The sequence below is a fragment of the Lithobates pipiens genome, unplaced genomic scaffold (genome assembly GCF_037356315.1).
Source record: "Lithobates pipiens isolate NorthernLeopardFrog02 unplaced genomic scaffold, aLitPip1_a1.2 Scaffold_30, whole genome shotgun sequence".
Taxonomy (NCBI): domain Eukaryota; kingdom Metazoa; phylum Chordata; class Amphibia; order Anura; family Ranidae; genus Lithobates; species Lithobates pipiens.
The window spans coordinates 115,872,496-115,886,690 of record NW_027507791.1 but is presented as its reverse complement, the minus strand read 5'-3'; the positions used below and the strand labels follow the sequence as shown (position 1 = coordinate 115,886,690).

General features: G+C 41.5%; 1 pseudogene; it reads right to left on the bottom strand.

Moving 5' to 3' along the window:
• Nucleotides 1-2,999: 2,999 nt before the first annotated feature.
• LOC143950425 (U2 spliceosomal RNA) lies at nucleotides 3,000-3,178 on the bottom strand (annotated as a pseudogene).
• Nucleotides 3,179-14,195: the final 11,017 nt, after the last annotated feature.

Below are 14,195 nucleotides of genomic sequence, written 5' to 3'. Positions count from 1 at the left end.
ATTGGTTACTGGCTATTGGACTTCCTTTTCTAGTCACGTCGTATGTCATCATGTTCAAAACTAACTGGCTTTGGTCCGTTCATGTGTGGGCATGTCTGTTCGGTCAGAAGTCCATCGGAACTCCGTCGGGAAGACCGTCGGACCTTTTCTGCTGGAAAGTCCGGTCGTGTGTACATGGTATTACACATCTTAGTTCCTAAGCCATAAAGGTTGACCAGAATGTCCACTTGTAGACACATAACCTCAAGGGTTAACTTGATGACGCTTGCTACAGTATAATTACTTTTTTTCTTAACCTAGAGGGTTAAACATGGCTTGATCCAAACTCCCAGTTCTTCTGAATATCCCCATTAGTAATACACTTAAAGGGTTAGTTCATATTTACCAAAAAACTGCCTATGCAGATAAGGAACATCTATGGATAAAAAAAAAACATGCAGCTTTTGACTAAAGTTGAAAAAAGCCCTTATAATAGGTGTAGGCCACGTGCATACCTCATGAAGCTGGACCTGAAAACTCCCAGGATGTTTCTAAAAAAAGGCCTAGCTATAACTGTTCATCTTCACCATCACAAGAGACAGCTCTTTCTCTGACTACTAACCATTTAAGTCGCTTAGATGTAATTCAGACCAAGCACTGTCCAACTTCACTTAACATATTGAGGCATCTTACATTGTAGAACAATTTCAGCGATAACATACAGTAGTGCTTCCTGACTAAGCAATGCAATTGATTGATTACAATTGATGCGCTTTGATGCGCTTTGCCCCCTCTTGTGGTGCAACCCATACCCAATTGTAGCAAAGTCCTTTTTGAATACCAGTCCATGAACATTGAACCTGGGCTCGGGACCCCATTAAAGGGTGGGTTACTGACAAAGCAGATCACATGATTGAGACAGGTCCTCCTGCAGCCACTCCCATGCATCTACAGAATACGAGGCAAAACGTTCCATGTATATATGCCTTCATCTGGGTAAGTTAAAAATACACAGGGAAAGAAATGACTAAGCAAAAAATCCCAACCAATACAGTGCCAGGCTGGATTTAAAGTTACAGAACACAAGAATACAACTTAGCAACAAAACACATTATACAATAGGCACATGCCTATAGGAGAGGGAATTCAAAAGATGTACATGTCTGTAGCACCCTGATGTTTAATCAGGGTTGCTAGTAAATTTACCTGCCAAGTATAGTTGTCTTGGCCAATTGGTAGGGGATCAATTGATTCCACTCTAAATCTGGAAATGCTGCACTTCTCTTTTCTGTCACTAGATGGCCGGGTATCTGGTGGCATTGGATAAGACAAGGACAGATTAGGAATAGATTGGGTATCTCAGCCAATGGGCAGGGATCTTCTTGGGTTCCTTGGCCTGCTGGGAGAGACTATTTATTTGGGTGAGGTTAGGTGATTGGGGTTCTGTGCCACCTGGACCGCTGTCTGGGTGGATGTGTGTTGTGTTGCCAGAGCCTGAGACCAATCCCAGGGACATCTGGCTGCTAGCCTATCTGAGGGCCTATGGTCGAGGGTAGAGGGGAAGCTGTCGCCACTAAGGGATCATACACCTTGTTACCAGGGAGCCCTGTGAGTAGCTCAAGCATGTACCAGTGCAGTGTTCTCACCAACCAGGGACAGTAAAGAATTGGGAATCTTCAGCAGGAGTCAAGTCAGGGACCCAGCCAGCGGAGGTGACGCTTGCAGGGCAGCCTTGTGTGTCAAGCTAGGAACCAAGCAGGCCAGTGGGGTGATGCTTGAGAAGTATCTTGCCAAGCTAGGGACCCAACAGGGATGCAGGGGTGATGCTTGAGGAAGATACTGAGCAAGAAGGTTGGAAGAGTTTGGGAGATCCAGTGGCAGAGGATCAGCAAGTCTAGTGAGAGAGATTGCACAGTTGAGTGAAGATCTATAATTAGTAAAACTAATAGGAGATTGTAGAGGAAGTGAAAGAGTTCATTGTAACCTTTGTTAGGAACTGTTCAAGACTGTTGCCATAGGAGACAGCGTGTCTACCCATGCAGATGTGGTGTCCAGCTGGGTACATTTCCCTGCATGGCTGTCTACCTATAGAAGTCTCAGAGTCTGCCAATTAACATTGCAACTACTAAAGGGTGTCCTGGTCCTAAACCCTCTCTCCCACAGTTCTGTTTAAGAGACAATAAATCTCTTTGCATTCAATAAGTGTCTGGTGCCCATGGATCTACTTTGCATCACATACACCATGCCTCATAACCCACTCTACATAGAAGCATGACAGTTATCCCTAATTCTGGAGGTTCTCATTAGACTAAAGGGGATCCGGGACTTGGCTACACATATCACCAAAAAATACCTAAAGTCCAGCACTAGGGAGTGTTTGTATAAGTTGTGGAATAACAGTATTCAAACTTGAAAGTCGCATTAATGATGACTGTGCCACAAGATATGTACGAGCATAAGAAAACTATTTTTTATTATTATTAAAAATAGCAACAAACTACAATTCATGTTGCCAGAATAATTGCAAAATAAAACAAACAGCTTCAGTTCATGTTGCAAGAATAATAAAAGAAGGCAGTCCATATAAAATAGTTAAAATGTGTTAATATGTCACAGACATCCCCAATGGAAGAACTTACTATGTCCTGATATCATGGTCCAGTTCTGCAATAGATAGAAGAGAGTTCCTGCCCGAATGGCACAAGGGTACATGTCCCGATGGTGTGGGGATGATGGTGCAGGAGGACGGAGACATCTGTCACTGATTTATTTTACTTTTTTTTACTAACTTACTGGCTTCATTAGTTCACTGTGCATAGGCAGCTGCCATTTAACCTGCTGCTTCCTGACAAACAATATGGAGTGAGGGAGACAGGATAAGAAACTGACACTAAGTAAAAACACAAACACACACAGGGGTTAAATGCAAGTTTATTGCAAGAATTAACAGCTTGTGATCAAAAACAAGTGTGAGCAAGCAAAATCATTTTTCTTTTCTGATTTTGGAAAACTGCATAAGAGAGAGTTGCACCGGTCCTGGATGTACTGCAATACCCGGTTGATGCGTGGAGTGGACAGAGCAAGCTCTTCTTCCATCTTTCTGTTCTAAAAATCCATTTAAAATATGGTCCCCAGATAGGGGACGTAGCAGATATTAAACTGATAAGAACAATGACATCCATAAATGATACCGAAATATCTGGGACAGCCGCTTAGCCCAGGAGCGGTCGGGGACGGGGAGAGCTGGAATGCAAGCTGAATAGGTGATCCCAACTATTACCAAGCTGTCTTCATGACAACCTGTTTCGGGTGTCAAGTTTGTAACATACATCATTAATGGAACTTTCGAGTTTGAATACTGTTATTCCACATCTTATACAAACTCTTCCTAGCGCTGGACTTTAGGTACTTTTTAGTTATATGCTTGGTCTGTTGGACACCATCCTTGGTGTTTTGTTCCCACTAGCTGCTGAGGTGTTCCCCCCACTTAGCGCCTGGACTTTTTCAGTTGAAAAGATGCATGTAGTAGGTGCTGAATCCAAAATTCTACAATGACTCTGATTCGACCAATCTCTTATATGATGAGGCCTTAAATGTGCCGTAGACCAATGTTGTATGATACATGGAAAAAACGAGTGTCACACCAAAATTCCAAGAATTTTTTTTTCACCATAAAAGTGCAAAGACAACAAACTAATCGGGTTGATTTACTAAAACTGGAGAGTGCAAAATATGGTGCAGCTGTGAATGGTAGCCAATTAGCTTCTAACTTCAGCTTGTTCAATTAAGCTTTGACGATAAAAACCTGGAGACAGATTTTGCTTGCTCCAGTTTTTGTAAATCAACCAGTTGTTAGGCTATAATGTGCTACTTTATCAGGACTTGAATTTCTGTTTTGAATGGAATGACACACCAGTGTGGGTTAATTCAACTCAAACTAAACAGGGTCTTTAAATCCAAAAACATATTTCAACGACTGGTTGTGTAGGCCTATGTTTTTTGGTTATTTATTTAACCACTTGCCGCCCGCCCTATAGGCAATTGACGGTGGCAAAGTGGTTTCATAATCCTGATCGGACGTCATATGACATGATCAGGATTTTGAGTCGCTGCGCGACTCTTTACCACGTGATCAGCCGTGTCCAATCACGGCTGATCACAGTGTAAATAGGAAAAGCCAGACGCAAGTAGAGGAGAGCCGATCGGCTGCTCCTCTGACAGGGGGGGTCGATTATCAGCGGAGTCCCCCCGAGGATGCCCACACTGGACCACCAGGGACGCCACCAGACCACCAGGGATGCCCAGGACAAGGTAATCCTCCCTAGACCACCAGGGATGTCAGTCAGTGCCCACAATGGATGCCAATCAGTGCCCATAATGGATGCCAATCAGTGCCCACAATGGGCATCACTGATTGGCATGCATTATTGTTTGGCACTGATTGGCATCCAATAGTACAGTACAACATAATACAATGCCGCCTATCAGTGCCCACCTGTGCCGCCTATCAGTGCCCACCTGTGCCGCCTATCAGTGCCCATCCGTGCCACCTATCAGTGCCCATCCATGCCCATCTGTGCCGCCTATCCATGCCCATCTGTGCCGCCTGTCCATGCCCATCTGTGCCGCCCATCCATGCCCATCTGTGCCGCCCATCCATGCCAATCTGTGCCAGCTATCAGTGCAAATTTGTGCCACCTATCAGTGCCCATCCATGTCGCCCATCAGTGCCACCCATCAGTGCTGCCTATCAGTGCCCATCAGTGCCGCCTATCAGTGCCACATATCAGTGTCCATCAATGCCACCTCATCAGTGCCACTTCATTGGTGCCACATCATTGGTGCCTATCAGTGCCGCCTTATCAGTGCCCATCAGTGAAGGAGAAAACGTACTTATTTACAACGTTTTGAAACTGAAACAAAAAAAACGTTTTTTTTAAAATTTTCTGTATTTTTTTTTATTTGTTCAGCAAAAAATAAAAACCGTAGAGGTGATCAAATACCACCAAAAGAAAGCTCTATTTGTGGGAAAAAAATTATAAAAATTTCATTTGGGTACAGTGTAGCATGACCGCACAATTGTCATTCAAAGTGCGACAGCGCTGAAAGCTCAAAATTGGTCTGGGCAGGAAGGTGTTTAAGTGCCCGGTATTGAAGTGGTTAAAGAGTCAGATTATTACTTAGTTGAATTAAGCCTCTATTAATACACAAACCAACACTCCATTCAAACCAGCAGTTTAAACCCTGATGATTATGGTCTCCTGTTGTTCTTGAACTTCTATGACAAATGAAATACTCTGACTCTTGAACTTCTAGTGTGGAATTCCTTTTGTCTCTACATATTGCAATGATACAGGAGATAATGAGACTTCACACATAATAGCAATAGTTGGAGACTGAACATGCTGCAAGAGACAGTCAAAGATTAAAACCAGCTACACGAACCTGCTGAAAATCATTAACATTACAGTCTCTTAACAAATCAGTGGCCCCACATTTGTATTCACTTCAAACATCTTAAAATGGTTTATTTATTTAAAAATTATCACCATCACATCTGATATTCCTCTTAGCAAAATTGATTATAAAAGTTTAGAATAAAAGAGGTAGCAGAATGGAGAGCACAGAAAATATAAGAAAGTGTTAAATAAATAAACCAAGCCAGTCAAAAAATTATTTTCCTCACTAGTTCTGAGTAAGCACATGGCTGTTAGGGCCATAGGGCCATAGGGCCACACAATAAATACAAAAAAAAAAGTTCTGTTTCTAATGCAGCCTTATGAATTGACATACCTCTTTAGACCTAGTCAGTCTCGACAGTATGGTCATCTGCTTACTTGGCACCATCCACTGGCAGCTTAACTCTTCAATAAGACACAGAAGTTGAATCCAATGCAATTTTACTTCAGCTAGTTGCAGTACAGAGGATTATTTTTTGTCTTTTGAATGTAATAAGACAATTACTTTCTTGAGCATAATCTCTGTGAATAACTAACATTCACTGAGGGGATATGGAAGATATGGAGAGGGTTTAGCTAGGACTAAACTTTTAGCTCTAAACAGGAAGGGAGGACAGAGGAAGATACCAACATTGCATTAATAAACAAGTTGCAGTGGCCAAAAACTGCCACTGGAATTTAGCATACTACAGAAAAAAATGTAACCTTGGGCAGTTTAATAAAACATATTTTTTTATTTTTAATTTTTTATGAAAGTGGGTTAGAACAGGTTACATAAGACCATCAAGCTACAGATTGGGCACCAGTGACTTAGTAAAATCCAAGTCTGGTATTATTCTTTTCTATTATCACTGGCTCAAAAGCCTGGTATTATCCTTTTCACTAACATCAAAAGTAACAGAATGCAGTGTAGTAATCTTTACATGTTTTGTTGGACCTTGTATGTACATTGTATCTGGTGTGCCAAATGGGTATTTATTGACTGTGGATGCACCTATACATACTGTAGTTAAATTATTGGCAAATTAGACCTAATATACCCCATAATCCGCCCAGTATGAAAATGTGAAGACCATTTGTGTAGAAAGATATTTGCACAAATAATAACTAGATATACAACAGGATAAGACTCCAATAAAAAATGAATTGGGAATTGTTGTGCTACAGAGTACAAAATGGTGTCCAATAAATCAATTATTAATGCACTGGAAGAGGCAACAAAGCACAACGGAGATCTCATTATGGAGAATTTCAACTGATCGAATATAATTTGAAGCATTGAAACTAGTAGCTCTGGCAAAGGAAGCAGATTATTATCGATAGTATTAAAAGATAACTACCACTGTCTGATGGTGTAAGAACTATCTAGGGGAGGAAAACTACTGGGCTTCTACTATATAACAATACAAATAATGTATCTATCACACAGGTAAATGGCCTATTTGGTAATAAAGAACATAATACAATAACATTTGACTTATGCTTTAATAAGACTTTTTAAAAGGAACCTGTAAAAACAAGACATTCACATAGGCTAAATGAAATGTACACAGTAAAGAATTTTAGTACATTATCTAAAATAATGTCCTTGAAAAAAGGACAAAGAGCCAAATGGGAAACAATAAAGATATAACAAGGAATGTAGTTGCCTATATTCCTTACAGACTGGGGTAGGTCAGATATACATTTTAACTATTTAAATGAGTTACCAACACCCCCCCCCCCCCCTTTCTTCAATAATGACACCAAACTGTATTGAGTTAAATGGCCAGTTCGGTCTTTTATTAAACCAAAATTATAATTAAACTTGAATATTAATAAACACTCCAGATTGAAGAAGAAGAAATGGTTGCAGATCCTTGACGAGACCATCACTCACAACTTTTGGAGTCTATAATACCGTAAAGCTGGGTTCAGTCCCCAGCCGCCATATACAGCCTTGAGGACTATACTAACTGACCACAAACCCCTACCACCTTAACACCGGTCAGGCTAAACTGAACAAGCCCAGCAGGCACCACCGTTTCACCAATCGACCAATGTTTTTGACCCTTGTCAAGGACCCCAACCACCAACCTTCTCACTCAGGAACAAACTTTAACCAAACCACGTCACCAGGGTGGGCGGGAAGGAGATTTCAGTCTGCAAGTGATGCCCCCTTCACTCCTCCTCTGAACTACTATCTCTCCTGCTCCTCCCATTACCCCATCTGCTTGTCCACTCAGGTAAGAGCACTGACCTTTTAAAACCAAACCCCTCATTTTAACCCACTGTGGCCTGGTATACTTCCACCTTGTCATGTATGCCCTTCGCTTCATCCATGTCTTTATTTAAAAAAAAAGTTTTGTATTTTAAGCATCACTTGCTATAATCAAGTTTTTTGAACCTCCAGGGGGTGATGATAACAAAATGTCCAGAAGTCACGTGTGATTTTTTTTTTCACAATCAAAGTTTATTGAAAGCTTACAGTTACACTTAATAGACATATTACATTGATCCTCAGAGAAAAGAAAACAGAGTGATATATGTCAGTTTACATACTGAAGAGCAGATTATATAATATGGAATAAGATCTTATCATAAGTATTCAGGGAATACGGCTGTGGGAAAAAGGGATTGGTGGGGGAGGAGGAGAAGTAATAATAAAAAAAAGTAGGGATAAAGGAAGTGAGAAGGGGCAAGATAAGCATTATCATATTCAATAGTTTTGAATAGGCTTGGATCATTATTCAGTATAGGTTGTTCTTTATGAACAGGTAAAGGTAGTATAAGCGCATTATTCTTTTGTGGTAATATTAATCCAGGTTAAGAGTAACAATAAGATGGGGTATTCATGCATTTGCAATTGAAAACTTATCTGAGTGTGTAAAGAGCCACCATGGCTGCCACGTCTTATTGAATGCAACATTATTTTCTCCTTTCATAGCAGATATCTCTTCCATTTTGTATATATATTGTACTTTGTCCAGCCAATCCCTGACCTTTGGTGTGTTGGTGGATTTACAATGTAAAGGAGTAAAAGATTTTGCTGCATTGAACAAATGCCTCGTAAGAGTTTTCTTATATTTACTCAGAGAGTAAGAATTGATATGACGTAAGCAGCGTTAAGGTTTAATTTAGTTTCTGTAATGTGTTTAATCCAATATATTATTTTGTTCCATAGGTCACAAATTGGGGGACATGTCCACCAGATATGTAAAAAAGTACCTGTTTCTATGCCACATCTCCAGCATAAGTCTGTGCTAGTAGGGAACCACTTCCTGGCCCTTTGTGGTGTCACATACCATTGTGTTAGGATTTTGTAGGATGTTTCTTTTAGTTTTGTGCTCAGTGAGCATTTATGAGCTAGAGTACAGGCCTTTTCCCATTGTGCAGCATTAATTTTGATTCCCAGGGCTAGTTCCTACTTTTCTCTGTGCTTATTACTTTCTTTATTTGGCATCTGGTTTAGCCATGCGTATGCAAGAGAGGTTGTTTTTAGGGCCTGGGATCTTTTGAAGCATAAGGATTCTAAAGCTGTCATGGGTAGGCAGTATGAAGCCTTGTGTTTTTTATTTTGCAAAAAATATGTCAACTGCAAATGAAACCAAAAGCCAGGAAATGACTCACCAAACTCTTCATGGAGGGAGTCTAGTGATCTGACCTTGTTCCCAAGTAGACAATGGGATGCGAGAAGTTTATCGCTATTTTTGGGTCTCGGAAGGTTCTCTTTCAATAGGCCCAGTATGAAGTTTGGATTGTTAGCAATTGGCGTTAATGAGCCTGGAATTGATGCTAATTTATATGAGTGGGCTATTTTATGGAAGACATTTAGTGTATTTGTGATCAGGGGATGTTTTATATAACTAGATGATTTGGAGTGTGTCGTCCAAGGGTAGTAAAGTAGTTGGTTGATAAGAGCAGATTCTAAGTGGACCCAAACTTTATTGTTGCCATGGCAATGCCAGTCTATGAGTCTGGTGATTTGAGTGGCTTGATGATATTTTCTGAAGTCTGGGAGACCAATACCTCCTTTATTTTTGGGGAGAGTAATAAGGTGGAAGCTTACTCTGGGGGTTTTTTTCTGCCCAAAGGAACTTTCTTTGCAGATTTGTCAGTTTGGTGAAGAAGGAATTAGGAATTTTTATAGGTAGAGCATTAAAAAAGTATAGTAACCTTGGGAGAATTGTCATTTTCAGTATTGATGCTCTACCGAACCATGAAAATGATTTTGGGGACCATTTTTTGAGATCCTGTGCAATCGCCTTTAATAGTGGCTCGAAATTGGTTTCATAAATCGAGTCAATATTGGGAGTGAGTTTAATTCCCAGATATTTGAGAGAGTCGTTTTCCCATTTGTAGGTATGCAGTTGCTTTTTGTCAAATTTAGTTGGGCTGGGAATAGCGTGAGGTTAAGGGCTTCTGATTTAGTTTGGTTAATTTTGAAATTTGAAATACATCCAAATGTTTTGAAGATTTTTTTAAGGTTGGGTATGGAGGTGTGGGGATGTGTGAGAAAAAACAGGAGATCATCCATGTAAGCGGCTAGTTTGTATTCTTTTTTGTTTACTTGAAAACCATGGATGTCGGTAGTTAAGTTGATGGACCAGATGAGGGTTTCTAATTTTAAGATGAAAAGAAGGGATGATAATGGGCAACCCTGTCGAGTTGCAGTATGTATGTCGAAAGGGCTAGAGAAGGTGTTATTTATTTTGACTTTAGCTTGTGGGTTTTGATAAAGTGCCCTTATCCAATTCAGCATGCCATTACCCATACCAACGTAAGAGCATGTAGTCATATAGTCCCAAGAGACCCTATCAAAGGCCTTTTCGGCATCAGTGGACAGCAGAAGGCCTTTGATTTTGGATTCTCTGTCGAAATGGATTAGGTTCAGTGATTTGATAATATTATCTATGGCTTCTCTATCAGGCATAAAGCCTATCTGCTCAGGGCCGATAATTTTTGAAAGTAAGGGTTTCAACTTGTTGTTTCAATTAGAATTTTGGCCAGTACCTTCAAATCTACATTTAACAGGGAGATGGGTCTGTAGCTGGTGCAATCAGTGTGGTATTTGTCAGGTTTAAGGACTACGGCTATGTGTGCCACTAGAAAGGAGTTGGATTCATGTTTGTTCTGTGCTAGGTGGTTAAAGGCAGCTAGAAGGTGTTTGGAGAGGAGATGTATATAGGAATTGTAGTATTGGGAAGTGAATCCATCCGGGCCTGGACTCTTCCCTGGCATTAGGTCTTTAATCGCTGTTTGTATTTCTTTATTTGTGATTGGTTCGTCAAGGCAACTTGTTTCCTCTGTATTGAGGGTTGGAATTTTGCTATTTGTGAGAAAGTCCAGAATTGTCTTTTCTTTTGTGTGAGTTATATGTGCAGGTTTGTGTTGGGGAGGTAAATTGTATAATGTGGAGTAATACTTATAAAATATGTTTGCTATTTTTTCAGGGTTGTGTTCTAAGGATCCATCTGGGTTACATATGGCATGTATATGGCTTGCAATGGTTGCATATTTTAGGGCTTTGGCAAGTAATTTTCCGCTTTTGTCCCCCTGGTCATAAAAGTGTTTTTTGAAGAATAGTGATCTCTTGGTTTTGAGATCTAATATCTGCTTGAGGGAGGTTCTACATTGTATGAGTTCATCCCCTTAGCTGTGAGAGAAAGTTTGTGCTGATTTTTAAGTGTAGCTATTTTGTTTGAAAGCTTTTTGATTTCCTCATCTCTTTTTTTTTCCGCCTTGAGCCCCACTTTATTAGTTCTCCCCTAATAATGCTCTTGTGAGCTTCCCAATTGTTAAGGGGGTTTCTGTCAGAGTTTAAATTGATTTCAAAGTATGTTTTGATGGATTTGTGAATATTATCCTGTACAATTTGGTCTGTTAGTAATGCCGAGTTGAGTCTCCAATTAAATGTAGAGGGATTGGGTGATACTGGTTTTAATGTGATAGCTGTGGGGGTGTGAATTGAAAAGGAGATTATGCCAATTTCTGCTCTTTTTAGATTAATCAGATCTCTTTGGGATATGAAAATTATGTCAATTCTAGAATATCTTTTATGAGAGGGGGGGGGGGGGGTAAAAGGTATAATATTTTTCAGAGGGGTGTGTGGATCTCCATGTGTCTACCAAAGAAAGGGATTGAAATAGTAATTTAATCCTTTTTAGTAGCCTATAGGTGACGTGTGTGTAGCCAAAGGAGCTGTCTCGGTGGGGGGTTAAGTGGGACGTTGAAAGTAAAATACAGCCCTTGGCAAACCATTTGAGTTCTTCTATTATTTTGTGGCGAAAGGTTATATGTGCTTTGTTGGGGAAGTAAACATTTGCCAAAGTAACAGGTATCCCGTCCCATTTGCCTTTGATAAATACAATTCTTCCCTCAGGATCAGAAAGGTGTTGTGAGGGGGAGAAATGGGAGCTCTTGCTGATAAGTACGGAGACTCCTCTAGTTTTAGCCAAAGGGTTGGTGGCATGGAAGGCTCTAGTGAAGTATAGACATGTGCATTAGTTTTCGTCCGAATGCATTTTTGTCCAAATTTCAGCTATTTTCATTTTCGTTTTGACAAACGATAACGAAAGCACAGAGTCCGAAAAGCGAAAGATCCGACATAAATAAATGCTTTATTTTCGTTTTCATTGTTACAACAGTTCGATATAGAATAGGAGATTTGACGTGACTCTGACAATAACAATCTGTGTATAGAACCTGTGGTCAAATGTGCCTAACCTTACCTCTATTAGTCCAAGATTATATAGAGAAAATATTCGACAGAGAAAAAAGATTTTAGAGAGAAAAGATTCTGCAAGTTACTGTCCTAAAAAGTGTTTGGGGACCTGGGTCCTGCCCCAGGGGACATGGATAAATGCAAAAAAAAGTTTTAAAAACTGCCGTTTTTTTGGGAGCAGTGATTTTAATAATGATTAAAGTGAAACAATAAAAGTGTAATATTCCTTTAAATTTCGAAAGGGGGAGGGGATGTGTCTATAGTATGCCTGTGAAGGGGCGCATGTTTCTGGTGCTTAGAACTGTCCCTGCACAAAGTGTCATTTATGCAGGAAAAAAAGTCCTTTACAATCACTCGCAGCTATTATGAATTGTCGGCTCCGTAATACAGAGAACACTCATTGAAAGTCATTGATAAAATAAATAAATAAATATAAAAGCGTGGGGGTCCCCCAAATTCAATTACCAGGCCCTTCAGGTCTGGTATGGATATTAAGGGGAACCCTGCGTCAAATAAAAAAAAAATTGACGTGGGGTTCCCCCTAAATATCCATACCAGACCCTTCAGGTCTGGTATGGATATTAAGGGGAACCCTGCATCAAATAAAGAAAAAATTGACGTGGGGTCCCCCTAAAAATCCATACCAGACCCTTTATCCGAGCACGCAACCTGGCAGGCCGCAGGAAAAGAGGGGGGGACGAGAGAGCGGCCCCCCTCCCTCCTGAACCGTACCAGGCCACATGCCCTCAACATTGGGAGGATGCTTTGGGGGTCTGTGACCCCTCAAAGCACCTTGTCCCCATGTTGATGCGGAGAAGGGCCTCATCCCCACAACCCTGGCCGTTGGTTGTGGGGGTCTGCGGGCGGGGAGCTTATCAGAATCTGGAAGCCCCCTTTAACAAGGGGACCCCCAGATCCCGGCCCCCCCTGTTTCAAATGGTAAGGGGGTACAAAAGTACCCCTACCATTTCAGAAAGAAAGTGTAAAAAATTGTTAAATAAGACAAACACACTTTTGAAGAATTCCTTTATTAAAAATAAAAAATAATAAAAAAAAGATTCCAGTGGTGGTAATCCACTCTTGCTATCCAGCGACGGACGATCATCTCTCCGGGTCCAGCGATGGCTCATCTGAATCAGCGCAGCAAATCCATCCATCTTCTGTCTCCACGGAGGAGACACTTCGGGGATTCCGGCGGCCTGACGTTTGTTATATGCGGAGGGCGGGGCCACCCATCACCTGACCCCGCGCCCTCTGACGCAAGGGGAAACCCGGGGTTCCCCGTGAAGTATGGGTGACCCCGCACCCCTCTGATGTAACACAGGCAGGTTTCCGTTACATCAGAGGGGTGCGGGGTCACCAATACGTCACAGGAAACCCTGGGTTTCCCCTTGCGTCAGAGGGGGCGGGGTCAGGTGATGGGTGGCCCCGCCCTCCGCATATAACAAACGTCAGGCCGCCGGAATCCCCGAAGTGTCTCCTCCGTGGAGACAGAAGATGGATGGATTTGCTGCGCTGATTCAGATGAGCCATCGCTGGACCCGGAGAGATGATCGTCCGTCGCTGGATAGCAAGAGTGGATTACCACCGCTGGAATCTTTTTTTTATTTATTTTTTATTTTTTAAACAGGAATTTTTCAAAAGTGTGTTTGTCTTATTTAACTATTTTTTACACTTTCTTTGTGAAATGGTAGGGGTACTTTTGTACCCCCTTACCATTTCAAACAAGGGGGGGCGGTATCTGGGGGTCCCCTTGTTAAAGGGGGCTTCCAGATTCTGATAAGCCCCCCGCCCGCAGACCCCCACAACCACCGGCCAGGGTTGTGGGGATGAGGCCCTTCTTCGCATCAACATGGGGACAAGGTGCTTTGAGGGGTCACAGACCCCCAAAGCATCCTCCCAATGTTGAGGGCATGTGGCCTGGTATGGTTCAGGAGGGAGGGGGGCCGCTCTCTCATCCCCCCTCTTTTCCTGCGGCCTGCCAGGTTGCGTGCTCGGATAAAGGGTCTGGTATGGATTTTTAGGGGGACCCCCACGTCAATTTTTTTTATTTG